Raw genomic sequence first — 19,373 nt, 5'->3', positions numbered from 1 at the left:
TTCCGCAGGAGCGGGCGCGGCCGGCAGCCAGGGGGACCGCGGCCTCCTGACGCTGCCGTAAAGAAAGCGCTGGAAGCGGCCCGGCAGCGTGGGCAAGCGGCTGGCATCACCCAGGGCAACAGGTTTCTCCTCCGCCATCAGCCCGGCCCCTGGGCTCCTTGCATCCCGCAAGCCCAGTGTCTACATTTATGCGCCTAGCCGCTCCTAAGCATCAGACCCTGTTCTGTGTACGTCGCGTAAAGTATACAATGGTTTTGATATTCAACAAAATCATTAAACACTTATTTTTAAATTTCCAGTATCATTAATCTGACATGAAAGTCTCCTGCATGCTGATTGTATCTCTGCATTTGGACCAGCCCCTGAACCGGTCCAGTGAAGGTGGTTAAAAAATAGCCGGCTTTTTATCTTTTATTCATGACCTGACAGTTTCTGTGCACAATGTCTTTGGACTAGAACATATGTGAACAAGGAAACAAAACCAACCTGCTCAAAATACTAGAAATCACGTGGACTCCCAACAGCTTTTCAGATTTTACTGGTAAACAGCCTGATGGGAGCCTTGTGGATAAGCGAGATGCTTCACAGTTGTCTTTCAAACAATGCAAATACTGAACAAAAGAGTCAGCTGAATGTCTGCAGTCTGTTTGGTTTTGATGACTTTCTTCCTTTGGTTTTTCACCGCGTTTCAGAACAATTTGGGCCCCAGCGCATCAGAATTTCTAAGTGCCTGCCTCATTTCAAGCACATTTAAATCACCTTTAGATCTATTGCTCTGTAATTTAGTGGGGAATCATTCACATCAGGTGGTTGCACACATGCGTTTTTGAACTGAGACCTAGTGATCAACATTACTGACTTTACCATTAACTCCTTGGGAAAAAAAGCCTATAGTTTATCTTTGAAATATGGCCATAAAAGGTTCAGGATGCAGTCTCACACTTGTTCTACCTATAAGATGACTTAGTGAAGAAAAAGCAGGATAGCAAGGCAGGCTTTGTATTTTGTAGCCAAAGCTGGGATATTTCCAGACAGGATAAAGCCTTGAGCAACCTTGTCTGATCTTTTAGCTGGTCATGCCTGGAGCAAGAAGTTGGTCTGCAGATATCCTGAGAACCCTTCCTGAAGTAGACTGTGATCCTGTGATTTAGTCTATCACAGTAAAGGGAAGAGCAGCACACACTGTTCAAAACCAAAGATTTCTGGGGAGGACAGTGGAAAGTTTCACAGTAAATCACAGTATCATTTACTTCTGCTTTCCTTCCCCTTTACTGTAGCTGAAAACTGTCTTTGATGCCTATAAGCAAGATAAAATTGGCCCAAAATATTAATCCTATATATGGAATCTTTGACTATCTTTCCTTTTATAATGAACTCTTAATGCACTGTAAGATGCAAGGATATCAAAGCACCATGAACACGTCCAATGCTAATGGTCCCTGACAGATATGTGGGAGAGTCTCCATGCAGCTCCTCTGACAGGATACCAAACACTCATCTTGCAGTCTACAAAAGAGAAGGCTAAAAAAGGCAAGAAAATCCTATTTCTGAATTGTGCAGCAGCAAATGGTGGTTATGACTCCAGCCTGCCTCAGCAATGGCAGTACTTAAATCCTCCAGGCTAGCCATCCCTGAGATGGCTCCTGTGTCTAGGCTGTTGAGGGAGACAAACAATTGTGCAGTGTAATTTCAGGCTCAGTATGCCATGTACAGCATGCAGGAAGTGATAGCAGAACCGTTTCTATGGAAGAATCTGCCAAATCTATCAATACACTAATTTTAAAATAAACAGTAAGTGTAACAATATCAGACTTCTAAAACTGCTACTGTTGCATAAAGATGACTTCAGAAAGTCACCTAAGAAGTCAGTCCTGTGATGCAGTCCCCATCCACCTCATTGCACGGATGAAGGAAACCTCTAGACCATCTTTCTTCAGAGAAGATAGATGTGCCTAAGACATTTAATCCAATTCATTTCCATTACTGCAACAAAATTAATACTTACCAGGAAAAGTGACTGGACATACTTGTGAACTTTCTTCACTGTCCAAATGTAATAATAGTACTTGTGATGTTCAACTCTGTTCTCAGTGTTAAGGTTTTGCTCAGATGTCTAACCTAGAAAGAGAAGTCTTTGCTACATATATGATCTTTTGGCAGATTGCTTTCTCTTAGACATGGGACTTGGTGTCAGTATTTACCTTCTCACCTTATTCCAGTTGAACGTTTATGTAAGAACTAGACCTACACATAAGGCATGTTCCTGAGTTCAGAGGATCTCCAAACAAAAGCACCTATAACAACTAGGGTAGTAAAGGAGGAAAACCTGGCCTTAGACAGTGCAGAGCTCCCAAAATGGAAGCTGAGGCTGTATACTGTTCTTTAGAAAATAATTTTCCTATTGTCCTGCCAAAATCCAAGCCCTGAGGCAGTTCAAGTCAAAATCTTCTGCAGTGTCCTCACCTGCCTAGCAAACATCTCAGACACATGTCTTTTTTTCATTTTCTTATAATGACCATGTCCCAGAAGAAGGTTTCCAAATCCATTCCTGGAAACCTCCTTAATTCCCTACTCCCTTCCTTCAAAACAAACAATTATTGTCCGTAGCTGGCTGACCAGGCAGCAGGATGCAGGTACACGGCTGTGCAGGTGCTGGAGCCACAGGATTTACTGTGTGTTGCCATTCTTCTGGTGACTGCACATTTGCATTTACCCTTCCGTGAGTAGAAGGTGTTTGAAATAACTCTGCTGACTTACTGTAATACCTCCACTGGCTTGGGGGGGAAATCCTGCTTGAGGTAAATTTGGGCTGAGGTAAATCCTGCAGTTAGTTCTGTTTTACCATAGCAGTGTGCTAGAGAGGGATTGATTTACACAAAAATGCATGTGGATGGAGCAATGCTGATGCAGGGCCATGCTCCCTTTGGCATGCCTCCTGCTGTGACAGTGGCCCTGAAGCTGGAAACTTTGTGGGTCTCAACCCTAGCTCTAATGGCAGCTCTGGGCTGAAGCTATGGCCCAGAGAGAAAGGTGTGGAGGGAACAAATATGTCCCTGGAATGGTAAAATTATGCTGCTCTAAATCCTAATCCTAACCCTCATCCAGATCCAAAACACACCATTATGACAGATGCTATGGAGAAAAATATTTTCATCCCAATTAGAACCTGTACACTGTGTCACAATGTATCAATCATAAAACATATCTGAGGCCACTGCAGGGACAGTGGGTGTTTGGTATCTGTGTAAGGCTGTAACATCCCCCCTTCTCTTCTGGTAAATTGTCCGAAGCACAGCAGCAATTCCTGCCTGAGAGTGCCCCAGCCTTTAAGTAGAAAATCAGAGGGATCAATAGGCCGAGCAACTGAGTGCTTTTATAGAGGGGCTGGGTCCATGAAAGATTTGAGCAGGAAGAGACACATCTGTTTGTTTCTGAATTACATCCAGGTTAATTTAAATACTTATGTGAGGAGTCTTGGTGACTGCAAGTCATGCAGTCCAGCATGTGGGGAAGTCTAACTCCAGTCACTACTCAGCACCTGGCTGTCAGCTGCTGCTCCCCAGGTCCATGGGCCAGGAGCTCTGGGCTGAAACATCTCAATTGTCAAGCAGGAGACTTGCAAATGAAAGAAATTCAAAGCAGTCTAGAGCTGAGTTGGGAATGGGGGGGGGAGGGAAGGCCCAAATCTTGCTTTACTTAATGTGAAGGCTGGAAAATTTATGTTCTTGTATTCCCTTGTCCACAAGAAGCATATGTTTTGTCTAGGAAGTTGAATAATTAAGGGTTTATGAGGTGGAGACATACTGAAGGATGTGATCCTCAGTCTGACCTTAGATGAAGACCAGCTGGAGAGGGGTAAGAGAAGCAATGCAGATAAAAGCATCAAGCTGATGAAGGCGACTGCTCAGCCAAGGATTGCCTTTGTGTGTATTGACTGCTAGCAGTGACTCTGCAATTGCTCTGAACTACAGCCAAGTCCACCAGCAGGTAAAGAATATGTTCTACAGAATGAAAGAGCTCTTCTGGAAGTCTGTAAGTGGAAGGGTTAAACTGCTGAAATGTAGCTTTGAAGGCTTGCCTTGAAAGTCTCAGTTTCAATGACTGCAGCCATGGTTTCCTTGATTTCAGATCTGTCTGGCAAGATGCTGATAATTCTTCACTTCATCCCTCTGAAAAATCATGTCCACCAAAAAATTATAGTGTCTACCAGAAGCACAGCAACAGCATGCTTTGCTTCACAGTAGGACAAACAGAGAGTGACTTCCACTTTTCACAAGGAAAGGTAGGAGGAACATAATTGTGGACAAGGGTTGCTTATTTTCCAGGAAATTATATACTATCTCGTTATGAAAGATATGAAAGCTTGCAAGACTTGTCTCAATGGATAAGAAAGACAGTATGCTGGCACCTGGGCAATCACCATCTGTCTCCTTTCCCTCAAATGCTTTCTTTGGTGATGTAAGCCATCTATCCTTTTTCCTTTATAGGCAGGAATAATCCATCTGTCTAGTCCTGTAGAAGAGAACAGTCCCTGCTTCCTTCCTCTTTGTTTTGTTGACTTAAATATTTTTAGGATTAGTGCTTTTATCTAGACATGTAAAATATATATTTCAAAAGGACCATATTCTGTGCAATGATTTAGTATAATACATGTAATAACTAATACTAATTAATTTTCATTTCAATGTAATACTTGGATGATCTGTGATGAGGACTTGCATACCTACTTACATTTTCATCTAGAGAATGCTTTCCTCAGATTAACAAAATGAAACAAGACAAGCTGTATCATTTTAAACTATTGGTTATGAGAGATGTAAATAGCAGCACTTGACTCTTGTAGTGCAACACTGTGCCTCTTTCCAAGTACTTTATGCTAGGCCATCCTGGGGTGACCCCAGTCTGCTTCTCCCCATAGTCTTCAGTTTCTTCAGCAAAGACAGCAAAACCTATCCTTAGATTTGTTTCTGAATGCTCAACAACCATACAATAGCACTCAAAAAGCATTAATCTATCCCTGAGCTCTGGGACTGCTGGAAGAGCTTACCCTAGACAGGATGAGTTTCTTGTGAAACAAAATAAAAGGCTGCTTCAAATCAGCTCTGGAGCAGTAGCCACTTCTAAGCTGGAGGAGAGTAGCAGAAAACAAGGAGAGATGAGAAATGTCAGTCAGTTGAAAGAATATCAAGACATTGACTCAATAGTACTTTTACAGTAGTAGAGATGCACTTCCTCAGGCTTATGGGGTGCTGAGGGAAAGACACAGGCCATCTCCCAAATACCTCTTTATGTCGGCAGTCTCCAACCTCTAGACTTAAAGTATTTCAGGGAAAGAACAGAATATACGCCTTAAAGAGCTGCTGAGGATCTAACTTTTGGATCCAGTCTATTGTCACCTGCACTCTCTTTACATGCTAATGTAGCTTTGGTGTTTCTGGGGGAAATGTGAGGAGAAAATGAAGAAATTGGCTAGCCTGTTTTTGGATGAAGAAGAGAGAAGTATGGCTCTACCAGAAGGATTTTTGTGTCTGTTGAAGAAAAAAGAAAAAGGGGTTTATCCAGCTTGCGTGACAACAGAGGCCCCTGTAGACAAGAACTCTCATGTGCAGGGGGTTCACTGTAAAATCTTGTAAGTAGTCCAAGTCAGCACAACAAACCATCTTACAATACATCCTGGATATCAGCAATCTTCTTTTTGGGAGAAGGAGAAGCAGACTGATAGTGATGGGCAGATGTAAAAGGCTTTTTATCCTTTTTTATGCAAATTGAGACCTTAAGCAGAATTTAAAGTAGTTGACTACTGAAATCACTGAACAACAAAGCCATTTCATGAAAATATATAAATGAATAAATAATAAGAATCCCCAACCCCCCATGTTTGTTGTTTTTTTTTTTCAGAATACTGAAAGATGGTTGCTTTTTCCACATAACTGACATGGTCCTGTATTCTTGATGCATCTTATGAATAGTCTTCTGGTCAACTGTCTCCACCTGATCTTTATGTATATATTCACCCCTACTTACAGACATTCTGAAATAAGTTGTGCTCAGCTGAACATGTTCTCTAAAATCTTCACATGCATAACAAAAATGTTCTGGGTAGTACAAGCTACCCTGAACTCCTACACATCAACAAGGACAGATGTAGCACAGTATTTACACTAACTTGTGCCAAAGGATTTGCTGCCTAATGTGCACATTCTTGAGAAGTGTGGGGATTTTGATTTTAATTAGAGAAGTGCTCTGATCTAAGCTTTAGCTACAGACAGTCTATGAGATGTTCAAGCATGGTTCTTCTGTTGGAGCTACTTCACCTGGAGAGTGATGTTAGCACAGAGCTGCTGCCAGTCCAGTGAGTGAAGCCAAGAGCTTGGAGTCTGTGGACCCCAAGCTCTGAGCCTGCCCTGAGCCTGCCTAGCTAGTCCTGTCCTGAAGTGGGCTGCATGGGAAAGATGTTTTCTGCATCTGAGACATTGTCAAACTACCTCTTCTTAATCACTCCTAAAGCATACCTTAGAGTTCCCAGCCTCTGCATATGCTTGGTGTGCAGGCCTGCCAGGGTAGTGACTCAGAAGTGACTCACAGCAGCACAGCTTTGACTCTTTCTTACTGTGACCATGGTAAATAAAAAGCCTCACAGACCTAGATCTGAGCTGCTCTTGCTTGTCCACCCTGTAACAGCATATAGAAGCATTAACTGTATCCCTTAGTCATGCTAGCAGAGTGTGGTTTTTAGGCAACAAGATCTTCAAAGTCTTTACTGTACCAATTCCTGTGTTAAAAACAAATAACTGTAGTTATTCATTTGAACTTACAAGTCAAGACTTTGCTTTCAATATCTGTAAGAATGAGACATTTAACCTTACATTAATAGCCACTTTCTAGAAGTACATGTGGCAGAACATAACCTTTTGGTTAAGTTACAATGCTGACACCAAGTGTTTTACACGTGGTGACCACCCAGTGTCTTGCTAATGCAGAACAGTTGTCCTGTATGTGCTGCTCACACCAGCTGGGCCGTGCAGCAGCACAGGAGCCCAGCTGCTCTGACACTGCTGGAGATGTCACTGGTGGAAGGTTATTAGGCTTGGCTCAAGTGCAAGCAATTAACTTTAAAAACACAGTGAAACAAATTCAGTTGGGAAACATCAGCCCTTCCAAGCTGCCTTTGACCCAGCCACTCTTAGAACCTAATACTACAGTGCCTCCTGTGCATCTTCAGATGCTGCTCTCAGAGCACCAGCTGTGCAGAGAAAGGGAAGATTTTTTTTCCCTCTCTGCTTCAGGAAAGAATTTTTTTCACTACACAAGGAAGAGAGTATTTCCAAACATCCAACTTTAGAAAAGTGTTTAGACAGTGTTTGTCACTGATAGAGAAATTTATTTTCTGAAGATTGGTTTAACAAGTGCTGTTTTGAATTGTTTACCAAAAGCACATATTGGTATGAAGAACACCATCATTTGGACCTTGAGCCATACTGTCTCAGTGGAGGAGTTTAGCTTATGAATATGCATACTGAAACTAATCCCTGTCTCAGTGGAGAAAAATATTTAGATAGTGAGGGAAACTACACTATGGATCAGAAAAACAATGGGACTCTATCACATTCTACAGTTGCAAATATAAATACAAAACATGCTGCTCTTTCCTGTGTATGTTTATACACGTAAGGCAAAATTCCCATTGAGTGCAGTTGCAGCCTGGGCTTTTCTAGCTGCATTTAGGACATTAGGCACTGGACTTTTGTCTCTCTTGTTTCAGAGACAAAGCACTGGCCTTCTGCTGTTAGCAAACCTAGCGTTTCCAACTTTATCTTAGCTCTCTGTACCTCTTAATGTGTATTAGTGGATGTGAGTGTGTATATATGCATAACATAGAATCATAGGATTCTAAAATTTTTTGGGTTGGAAGAAACCGTAAAGATCATCTAGTAAGGATGATAGAATCATAGAATATCCTGAGTTGGAAAAACCCACAAGGATCATCAATGTCCAGCTCCTGGCCCTGCACAGGACAACCCCAACAATCACACCATGTGTCTGAGAACATTTTCCAAATGCTTCTTGAACTCTGTCAGGCTTGGTGGTGTCTTGGTGAATCTCTGGGGAGCCTGTTCTAGAGTCCAACCACCTTTTGGGTGAAGACGCTTTTCCTAATATCCAGCTTAAACCTCCCCCTGACACAGCTTCATGCTGTTTCCTTAAGTTCTGTCACTGGTCACCAAAGAGAAGAGAGCAGTGTCTGCCCCTCCTCTTCCTCTCATGAGGAAGTTGTATCTGGAATGAGGTCTCCCCTCAGTGTCCTCTTCTCCAGGCTGAACAGACCAAGTTCCCAAGATGTTCTTGTATGGCTCCCCCTCGTGACCCTTCACTCATCTTCAATGCCCTCCTTTGAACTCTTTCTAATAGCTTTATATACTTCTTGTGTTGTGATGCCTGGAACTACACACAATATTCAAGATGAGGCTGTACCAGCGCAGAGCACAGCAGGACAATCCCCTCCCTTGCCCGGCTGGCCATGCTGTGCCTGATGCACCCAGGACAGGGTTGTCCCTCCTGGCTGCCAGGGCACTGCTGGCTCATGTTTACCTTTCCACTGACCAGGACACAGAGGTCTCTTTCTAAGGTGCTACTTGCCAGCATCTCATTCTCCAGTTTGTATGTATAACCCAGGTGCAGAATCTATCACTTCCCCATGTGAAACTTCATACAGTTGGTGACTGTCCAGCTCTCTAAGTTTTTGAAGTCTCTCTGCACGACCACTCTATCTTCTAGGGAGTTAACAACTTCCCACAATTTAGTCCTGTTGATAAACTTAGTTTACTTTCAGGTCCTGCTTCCAAGTCAATTATAAGGATGTTGAAGAGCACTGGCCCTCAATTAGAGCCCTGTGGAACCCCACTAGTGACAGGTCCCCAGTCTGATGTCACCTCATTCACAAAAACCCTTTGTGCTTGATGCATTAACCAGTTGTTCACCCATCCCATGATGTGTTTATCCAGCTGTGTGCTGAACATTTTGTCAGAAGGATACCTGAGAAACAATATGGAAAGCTTTACTGAAATCCGAAAAGATTACGTCAGCTGGCTTCCCTTGATTACCTAGGTGAGCTAAATTGCCATAAAAGCAAATAAAGTTAGTGAAACAGGACAGTCCCCTCATGAAGCCATGCTGGCTGTGACCAATGACCATGTTCAATGACCTTCAACTGTTTTTTAATAACTCCCAGAATAATTTTCTCCATAATTTTACCAGTCACTGAAATAAGAATGACAGATCTGTAGTTCCTAGGGTCATCCTTCTTGCCCTTTTTGAAAACTGGAACAACATTTGCCAGTTTCCAGTCAACTGTGACCTCTCCAGATTCCCAAGATTATTCAAAAATCTTTGAGAGAGGTCTCAAACCCCCTGCCATGGGCAGTGACACCTTCAGCTATACCAGACAGGTTTCTCAAAGCCCCATGTATATCATGAGGCTATTCTGGCCTGAAACATGGCTTTCCTGACTGCTTCCCAGGTAGCTGTACTGATCATCATCCTTGGTTGCCTGTTGGGCAGAACCTCAGTGAAGTTCTTCTGGGAAAAGCTCCACGATGCCAGAGCAGCAGGCCTAAAGCATAGCAGCTGCTGCCAATGGAGAGGTGTTTTCCTAAAACTTCCAAGCTGTGCTTTATTTTGTGCTGTTTGAATAACAAAATATTTAGAGCCTCAAATACAACCTACATTGCAAAATCTCTGTTGTATTCCTGTTTCTCAGTTGTAGGAAAATATTGCTGATCATAAGTTTCAGCTCCCATCAGGGCTAGAGTTCCCATTTTAAGCAGCCAAGGCATGAAAATCTATCTAGATTTCAGCTCTGAAAGTGTTATCTATTCTCTTTTTTTGACTACCTATAATTATAGGCCTTGCTCTGTGACAGCTTTTGAGTATTTTTGTCCACCAGAGCCACATAAAAGAGTAAGCGGAGTTGCAGAAAAGTCAGCTCTGAAAGCAGCTACTGGCTTCTAGCAGTGCCTAAGCAGCTACTGTAGCATTTAGAAACTCAGCATTAATAGCGGCTATAGCAGCTTTTTTGTTACAAAGAGCAGCTTTCACCCATCTGGCCCTTCCAGGTAGAAGGAAGTTCCAGATGGGCTGTTTACCTGCAGTGGTCAGGTGGAATGCTCTCCTGTTTCACATATGGTGATTGATTGTGAGTGAACACAGTCACCCTGCTTGCACTGCTCAGAAACTGCCAATAATAATAATAAAAAATGGAGCTGCCCGTGTTTGGATGAGTGGGTGGGCTGGGTAAACCCAGCCACACAACCAAGGAGTTTATATGCCTGGGGACCAATCAGGTCAGGCTACATTTCCTTCAACCCTCCCTGTAGGAAATCTCAATATACTGTTGTGTAACAGGCAGAGAAAGGAGAGATCAGAGAATTACATCCAAACAGATGTCTAAGAGATCATTTATAATTACTTTACAACTATTCCTGGATGCAAGGCTTTGCATTCCTGAAGAGCTAGAGAGAAACTTCAAAACTGGCATGTCAAGGCATGAGAGAACTGCTGGCCTACAAATTGTTCCACTTGTACTTGGTCCTACAAAGCCTTCATTAAGGTAGTGACAATGTGCCTGAGATAGCTAATATTGCAAATGGGAAAAGGCTCCATGAGTATAACAGGAGGCCTTGGTTTAGTTCCTGGTTTGATTTAAGTACTGGAATAATCTTATCTGAGACTGGTGTCTTGTGGCCTTTGCTTCTCTATAAATGACACAGGGAAGTTTGTTCATGGCAGAATTAACCTTTCACTACATGCTAGCCCAGAGAGCACTAAGGAGACAGGAATTCAAAATAATGGGAGCGACACATTCTTTTGCACTGGTCCTGAGAAGCAATGTGTCTGGGGGACTGAACCCTCCAAGCCTGCTCAAGCCTGTAATGAAAAATTACATGCTATGAGTCTAATTCTTAAATCTCCTAGCTGCGGGTGCACTGTGTGTGGTGGTTTTTGCTTTTTCTGGAAAATTGTTTGATTATGTATTTAAAATGAGACTTTGTATTCAAATGGAGACTAAAATGTAGCTGCATGAAAATGTTATAAAAAGTGTTTCAACCATTCTGCTATAATCGAATTTTCTTCGTTAAGTTTCTGTGTTTAGGATCAGCATATTCAGCCAAAGACGGTGTATGTCTCTCTGTGCTAGGGAAGCGCAGTAGCACCACTAGATGGTAGCCTTGCTTATTTCATAGCCACCGCTTTCCTACTGCAGTCCGCCGCAGCAAGAATAAGAGTTTCTCGAGTTGGGATCATTGCCTCCTGTGACTATCCCTCTACACGGATTAACCCGTAAGTAAAAAGCTACGACACAGAAAAAAGCAAGGGAGAAACGACGAGCTCCTCAGAGCACACTCGGGGCACAGTCAGTCCTGCTGCAAGGCCTGCAAACCCGTGTGGCAGTGGGGAAGGTCGGCTGCTGCATCCACACAGAAATGTTTCCAAGAAATGAGTGTATTGGGCAGCAGTCCATTTAGGATGTATATGAAATTCCTTAATTTGTTTCCCCAACACTTCAGTTTTATGGCACTGTTTACTACACTGCAATCCAAAGTGCATTATATAGAATAGGTAACTAAATATTAATCGTAACTCTAACCACATAGTGAAAACCACAATGCAGTGTTATTACACTTATTTTTATTAAAAGAACATGAATTTCTGAGTATCTTGCCTGAGCATTTCCATCAGGGAAATTTATTAATAGGGCATTCACTAGTCATCTTGGTAACCTGCTAGTTGTCTTGCATCTCTAAAGGAGATATAGTGCTTATTCCAGGGAGAGTTCTTATCTAGTATGCTGTCAAAGCATAAAAGCTTTCCCTCCTGCTGGATGATGTGGCTTGTTGAAGAGGGAAGCAACCTGATTTGCAAATGCTGGAATTTGATGAATCACCTTTGGATGTCTCAGGAGGTCGTAAGTCCTTCTAAAACAGATCACAATAACATGATTTTATTACAGATAATTATAACTATTTAGAGGCTTTTCTGAGCCATCTTCTTAGTCTTGAATCTAAAAATATCAATTAAAATGTGAATTTTAGCTTATAAAAGTGTTAGGAGATTAAATCAGGTCAAATTTTAAGACAAACGGAAAAAGTGGTTACCACTACCAAAAAGAAAAATACATTTAAGAGTAAATTATTAAATATTAAAGTATAATTTCTAGGTGCTTTGCTCTGAATTACTTTGCCTACTTGTTGTATGTCTTCGCCTAATTGTTGGTTCTTCTTGTTCATCAGTGTAGCACTTATAATTACAAATTTTTTTTTCTGATTTTCAGGCTGGTGGATGTCAATATGATCTAAAAACATAAACACTTTTAATTAAAGATGTAATACTGCTATTAACCTTAATGATCCTTTAAATTTTTCTCAGTTCGTGAGTGTTCTGTTATTACAAGGAACATAATTGTAAAGGCAGGGAACAAAACACAAAGGAAGGTTATGGAATGCATAGCAAAAATCATCTTTTGCAGATAAATACATCTGCTGTTATAAAAGGTGTGATAAATTTTAGACTTGGGCACTTCAATAGGACTACTAAATGTGTTTACATTTACAAGAACATGTCAGAAAATGTTTGAGATGCCAATTTCATTATTGTAATATCCTTATATGTCTTAGGTCACTCCAATGTGACATTATTTTATTGCTGATTGTTTTGCATCTGCTGTTCCAGGGACCTCCTAAAATTGTTAGAAGGTGTAGAAGTGAAAGGTCTATTATGCTTTCCACTGAACTACCATCCTATGTTGAATTTTTGCTTTAGCAATGACCAGTTTCTTCCCCTGCAATCTCAAAAGCCTAGCTTGACAGAAAAGACAATATTCCATTTATTTGGAAGGCATTAAACAGAAATATCTGCTTACAAGTGGTGTTCTATTGTCTTGGGACGTTGCTGTAATTCTCTACTCATCCACCTCAAGATGTGTCTAGGGATTTAATCTGAACCATAACCTATAGCAATGCATGCAGGTTAGAGCAGTGAAGTTGCCTGGCCTGGTTCTTTACTCGTTTGTTTTCTGCACATGAGAACACCTCATTCCTTTCCATTCACACTGGCTATCTGAGTTTTGAGACCAACCACAGCACAGCTGCCTGGAGTGCTATGCTGATGCCAAGCACACCCCATTAATCCATGACCAGACAGGGTTTGCTACTGCTCATCAGCCATGTGGGTGTGTAACCCACTGCCATGTTGCTACTTGGTGCCCATATCCAGTGTGAAAAACAATTCTTAGAATCATAGAAACGTACAATTGTTAGGGTTGGAAAAGGTATCTAAGATCATGAAATCCATTAATCCACACTGCCAAGCCCGCCACTAAACCACATCCCCAGTACTACATCTACTGATACTCTTAAGTACCTTCAGAGATGGTGATTCCACCATTTCCCAGGGCATTTTCCTTATCCAGCATAAACCTCTCATGGTACAAATTCAGGCTGTTTTTTCTTGTCCTATTGCTTTTTACCTGGGAGAAGTGACCAACCCCGAGCTGTTTACAGCCTCCTTTCACGTAATTGCAGAGAGTGGTAAAATCTTCTTCCAGGGCTTCCCAGCCTACTTGGCTCTGTACCTGTCTCACTCTCACTATTGCCAGAGGAGCACTGGCATACAGCAGGTGGCATTTTAGGAGAATCATTACCACTGTCTCACCTTGATATGGTTACATTACTACACTTGCCAAGCACGAGACAGACGCTTCTTTTTTCCTCGAGGAAAAAAAAAAAAAAATTTTTTTTTTTTTTTTTTTTTTTTTCCCAGAGGGTAGACCTGCCTCACACACACGGCCTCAGCTCCCTCACAGCGGTACATGTGCTCTGAAGCGAGCTGCTGACGGAGAGTCCCCGGCGCGGGCCGGGGCGGGCGGGCAGCCCCGCACGGCGCCGCGGCCATCGCCCCCCTGCGGGCCGCGGCTCTGGGCGGCGGCCGGGGCGGAGGGAGAGGAGGGGCGGTGGCGGCCGGCGGCCGGAATCGTTTCCTGGGTAAGCGCAGCGGGCTGGGAAGCGTTTCCGGAAGGCTGGCCGCATCCCGCAGCGGCTCCGGGCGCCTCCGGAGCGGCGCGTTGGGCAGGTGCGCTCCGCGGCGGGGAGGGCAGCGCAGCGCGGGGCAGGGCAGCGCAGCGCGTCCCGTCCGGTCCCGCGGCAGAGCCCCGGTGCGCGCCCACGGCCCGCTGCCGGTGCGACCGGGCAGGAGGCCGGGGAGGGTCCTGCCGCCCTCGCTCGGGGAGATTCCGCGCATCCCGGTCTCGGGAGTGCGGGGCCGAGGCCGGCCTGCGGTCCGCTGCCTTGCCCCGGTGTGCAGGAGCGCTGCCGCCGCTGCTGCAGAGCGCTGGCCGAGCCTGCGGCGAGCGTGGGCTCTGCTCCTGCGGGCGGCGAATAGCAGCGGCAGCCGGTCTTGTTCTGCTGGTGGTGATGCGGTAAAAAAGCCTGAAAAATTGTTAAAGTGCCTGTAGAAGTAGTTTGCCTTTTTTGGGTGTTTTTGTTTGGTTTTTGTTTGTTTGTTTGTGTGGTTTTTTTAATTAGTAGAGTGAGCGAGTTGAGCTCTGTGATTAAATCGTACCTCGAGGGTTACGCGGGGGGCTGCGAATGGGACCGTGCAAAAAATACAGTCCTCGGAACAAAACGTGCACCCCATTAATCCGTCGGAAGTTGTCAGGAATTTGCTTGGGTCCCTAGGCAGCTCCCTAGGAGCCGCTTTTCGTTGCGACTAGAGAGATAAAATGGAAAGTGTAACGGGTTGTATTTGTACTTCATTGCTTTTCCTGCTTGTTTGTAATGTTTTATAATTCTTGGCTGGGCTCCTGCTTGCTAGGGAGGGTAAGTGTACTTCTGAGCTTTAAACACAAAATAACAAAACCAAGAAAAAAAAAACCAACTCTGCAGTGGTGATGCGCTGATAGGCTTTGTGTGTTGTGGATGCTACTGGTGGCTGTATGTCGCAAATAGTGTCTGCAGTCAGTTGTTCAGGGTAACAGTATCTGCTGTGAGTTTCAGTGCTTCGCTAAGATCTGCTGTGTTGGCCCAGGAGCTGAGGTTGCTGCTGAGCTCTGCAGGTTTGCTGTGTCCTCTGGCCTGGAGGTGTGCTCCTCCAGCTTTTTCTAGATCCTACATGTTGTCATCCTGCCATCTCGTGCTCCAGGATTTTCTGAACGCCTGAATCAGTGGTGTGTCTTGTGTTTAAAACTATTTTCTGCTGGCATAATTGCATTTATTAAAAATAAGAGTGCAGATGTCCTAGCACTTAAAGGAAGAGACATCCTCTTACAGTGACCTTGGGACAAAATCTTGACTGATTAATTTCCTTGCCTGGAACAGTCATGTGGAGTGTGGATATTTTTGTTCTTCCTTTACTGCAATGTGTGATGGAATACTTTTTGGCTTGTATTTTTTGGGTTTTTTGTCATCTAAGGGAAATCAAGGTCTGGAGAAGACTCTTTGCAATGAGGAGTAATTTTATCCTGTGTTATGAAGAAAACATAACTGTAGTAACAAGAAGGAAGATTCTTGGCTCTGAAGCAGCATGAGTGAACGTGCCTTTCCCAGCAAGAGTCATCTAAATAGTACATTAAAACTGTGGGAATCATTTGCTAGGAGAGGATATGCATGACTTTCAAACCTGGATTTTTCTTTTTGTTTTTCAGTTCTGCAGCTAAGTTGGAAACAGTGACAAAACTGGTCATTTTTTGGTGTTGTGTGGGGCTGACTTTGCTGTGCCATTGGCCAGGAGGGATGGAGACTTTCTTAGGAAATGCCTGAGGAGCCTAGAAGGGGCTGCTGCAGGGTTTGAACTGAAGAGTGTGGCGACTTCAGGAGCTTAAGGGGGAATTTGAGTACTTGAGTTTGACTGCTGTAAGGATATTTAGCAGAGGTTGTGAAAAACTGAAGTGAATCTTGGTAGTTGATAGGTAATGGTGAGTAACTGACTGCATCTCTGTCAGATAGCAAGCTTTGACACAGGATATGAGTCGTACTTGAACAAATCATCCACACTGAAAACAAACTATCCTATACCTCCCTTTCTAGTGGGCCACAAAGTCCTACCTTTGTACCCTGCTGTGAGCAAGGAGCTCCATTACTGGGAGCAGTGGGGCCAGGGATGTGCTGGGTGCACTGGCTGGTCACTGACCAAGGTGTTGCTGCCTTGCTGCTATGGAGAAAGTGAAGGTGATGGTGGAGTGTCTTAGGCCAGGACGCAGGCAGGAGCCGTGGTGGAATGGGTGTGAGCTCCTGGGGAGTGCCAGCCATGGGTTCTCTCACCTGTGCTGCAGGTGGGACAGTGCAGACTGAGGCTGGAGGACAGCAGTGTCAATTATTCCAGAGAAGATAAGGAAAGCCTGGCTTGTTTAGCCTAGCAAGTAAGGCTGAGATGGAATATGATTGCAGTCTGCAAGCACAGCTGGGATATAAGCACTAGGAAGGGAGGAGGATCTGTTTAAGCTAAAGAACAATGTTGGCACAAGAACAAATGGATATCAACTGGCATGAATAAACTTAACCTAAAATTTACACAGTTTCTTCCCTTAATGGGCTCAGGTTCTAGAACAACCTTAAAATGGCGCAAATGGGATTAAGCCCTTTAACTGGCTCTTGAGGATAAGGAAGTTGAGAAAGTCTCAAGTATTGTGTGCTTGGCTGTGGCAGTAGGAGAGAAGGCTTGGCGACTCAGGGAAAGCTTTTCTGTATGTCTGTGTTAACTTAATATAGATTTTATATGTTAGAGTTTCTTATTTTAAAAATCTGATGTTACAAAACTGGTATAAAAATGCCTGCTTTACAGCTTGTATTGCTACATGGTTACAATTTGCTTAGTGGCTGCTTTCTGAAATGTTTTGTATGTTAGTTTTTTTCCCCCCTCTAAAATAATGTATTGTCTAACAACTGCATCTAATTGTGTGGAAAATCTTTTTCCTTAAAGTCCAAGCTGTACAAAAGGAAACTGTATGTTTGTATGTATGAGCTGCTTGAGCTTATTAACTTTCAAGTTGAAAAATTAACTGCAGCAATTCCCCCCACCCCACCCCCCATAAAAAAGTAATTAATATATCCTCTCAAAAAGGAGTTCCTGGGGGGCTGTACAGTAGACTCAGAGAGTGGAAACTGAGACCAGTTCTCCAAAGTATGCTGTGACTGGAAGACCAGAATTAAATAAAGTTAAAACAAATTTGAAAACAAGTCTAGTTGAGCTAGTTGTGCATGGGATTTGTCTCATTTGTTGGCCTGCAGAATAGCTGAGTTATCTTGCATGGTGGTTGCAGTAGTTGAATTTGTATGAAGTCTGTAGCTGGTTTGAAAAATATTGTGTGTGCAACACGGAATGCAGCAAGCTGCAGATGCCGTATGATGGGTACTGTACTGTGTCTGTCAGCCGTGCCTGACTGCTTCTCATGATGATCAGTATCCCAGCATCTCTGTGCCTGTCTCCTTGTCTAATTGTGCTTTGGACAGAGCACTGATCTGTGCTGTCTCTTGAGATTTAAGGAGCAGAGGGTGTTTTTGGAATGTTCTGTCTGGTGTCCTGCTTTAGTTGCCTAATTCTTTTTACTCTTCAGCCTGCTTTCATTGTAATCTGTTGTCTTCTGCAACCTTCTTTCTTTCATTTTTTAAATTTTTTTTTTCCTATTACCATGCAAGCAAATGTCAAAGGAGAAATAAGAACAGGATGCCCTTATTCAAAACCTCCTCTACAGATATTTTCTGAACCTCTGGCTGTTCTCAGCTTGGTATTGGGTTGGGTGCAAGCTTTTTCTTCAAAATATTTGATGGCTTTTGGTGCCAAATGCCTATCTGGTCTGTCTGCAGCCTCCTGGGACCTTGTTGCAGCCTCAATGGCCTTTAGTCAGGAGTGCTGCTTGTCAGTAGGTCTGCTCCAGGCTGTGAAAAGAATTTCTGCTTTCTGCTTGGATTCCTCTGTATCCCTGCTGAGATTATTGTCTCTTTTACCATTTTCCATTCACCTGCAAGGGGTGTTACATGTGGGAGACTGTAGAGCTCTGACAGGAGAATTTGAGGGAATTGTTGTTTTGCAGAGAGTGCCCTGGGGTTGCTGATGACCACTGGTTTATCTGTGCCTCATCTGGGAGGTCCTGGTTGCTGAAGTCTGTTGCCAAGGGTGTAAGAGCAGAAATGAATGTAGGAGTCTGCCCTGACAAAGACAGCAGACACTTGGCCTCCATCACTCTCAGGATAGTGAGTTAACCTTGTTAAAGAAAGTGGATTTCTTTATGCCTTAAAAAGATGAAACTCGATTTAGCTGGAGATCTAAGGTCAGCCTAAAAAGTTCTGTCTCCCAATGTCAAAATAATTTTCTTTCTTTAACTGAAATGTTCTGAGCTTTAGTCTTCCCTGAAAATGTGATATTTGTTTGGGTAAGTATTTAGACCATGACTTTTACTGCTGAAAAAACCCTGCATCTGAGTGTAACACTGATTAGTGCATTTTTAAAGTGGTCTGCATACCAATTTGGATGATTAACTAGATGCAAATATGTGCCTTTATCAGTACTCTTTGTTGCATTTGATACTGAACACTGATCTCAGATGAATGAAGTCCAATGCAGTTCAGTCTAGGAATTCATCAATTTAAACTGCTGACTTGAGTACTAGTGCATTGAAAGTAATATGTAACAGAGGGAGGTTTCCTAGAAAATAAAATATGCAAATTTTTATTCTGATCTCTGTCCCAGATAGCCAGTGTCTGCAACTCTGGTTTATTTAAAGTTATGAATAGTGCTATGGCTGTCAAGTACTTTAAGCAAACTCCTGGCAGACTTATATTTGACAATTTACTCTGTCTGACTTCACAATTTAAAAGCCTCCACTAAAATCTCAGTGGTGTCCTCCTGTAGCTATGCCAAAATGAAGTTCTAACTCAGTGATTTATTATTGTTTGGTTGTTCTTATTTTCTGGAGAAGACTAAAGGGGAATATTTTTTTCCTTTGTCTTCCTTGCTGGATTACATCGCACCCCAGATAATATACCCTGTCAGACAAAGAATCAGCTCTGTCTGCCTTTGGGGAAACCCTCCTGGAAGTACTAGTTATGCTTCACTATGATATGCTTTTAAGAAGTTTTGCATCATGTTTAGTTGTTTTGTTGAAGGTTTGTTTTTCTTTGCCTTTAGTGCAAATGCAGTTTAATTTTCAAAGGCACCAAAAGGAACATTTCTAAAGTACTTCTGCAAATTTCAAGTGTAGATGATGTGTTTAAAAATACCATTTGGATTTAATGTTGGTGTTAAAATATGTTTAATGCAGTACTCTCTTAGTCACAACTGATTTTTCCTTATATCCATTAGCTGGCTATGGAGAGAGGTTTCCTGAT

General features: G+C 43.0%; 1 protein-coding gene across 17 annotated transcripts in view; it reads left to right on the top strand.

The window, feature by feature from the left end:
• The first annotated feature begins 11,680 nt into the window (after positions 1-11,680).
• The window catches only part of APBB2 (amyloid beta precursor protein binding family B member 2), a 168,000-nt gene continuing 160,307 nt past the window's right edge, over positions 11,681-19,373 (top strand). For 10 of the 17 annotated variants that reach the window (XM_085577819.1, XM_077782817.2, XM_077782819.2 and 7 more), the window contains exon 1: positions 14,018-14,124. The gene's annotated coding sequence lies outside the window, so the exon portion shown is untranslated. Of the gene's footprint in view, positions 14,471-19,373 lie in introns of all 17 variants that reach the window. The other 7 variants (XM_077782813.2, XM_085577821.1, XM_077782812.2 and 4 more) reach the window with 6 other exon arrangements.

The sequence above is a fragment of the Lonchura striata genome, chromosome 4 (assembly GCF_050655825.1).
Source record: "Lonchura striata isolate lonStrDom1 chromosome 4, ASM5065582v1, whole genome shotgun sequence".
In the NCBI taxonomy this organism is placed as follows: Eukaryota; Metazoa; Chordata; class Aves; order Passeriformes; family Estrildidae; genus Lonchura; species Lonchura striata.
The sequence above is the reverse complement of the archived record's forward strand: the minus strand, read 5'-3'. Positions and strand labels throughout refer to the sequence as shown.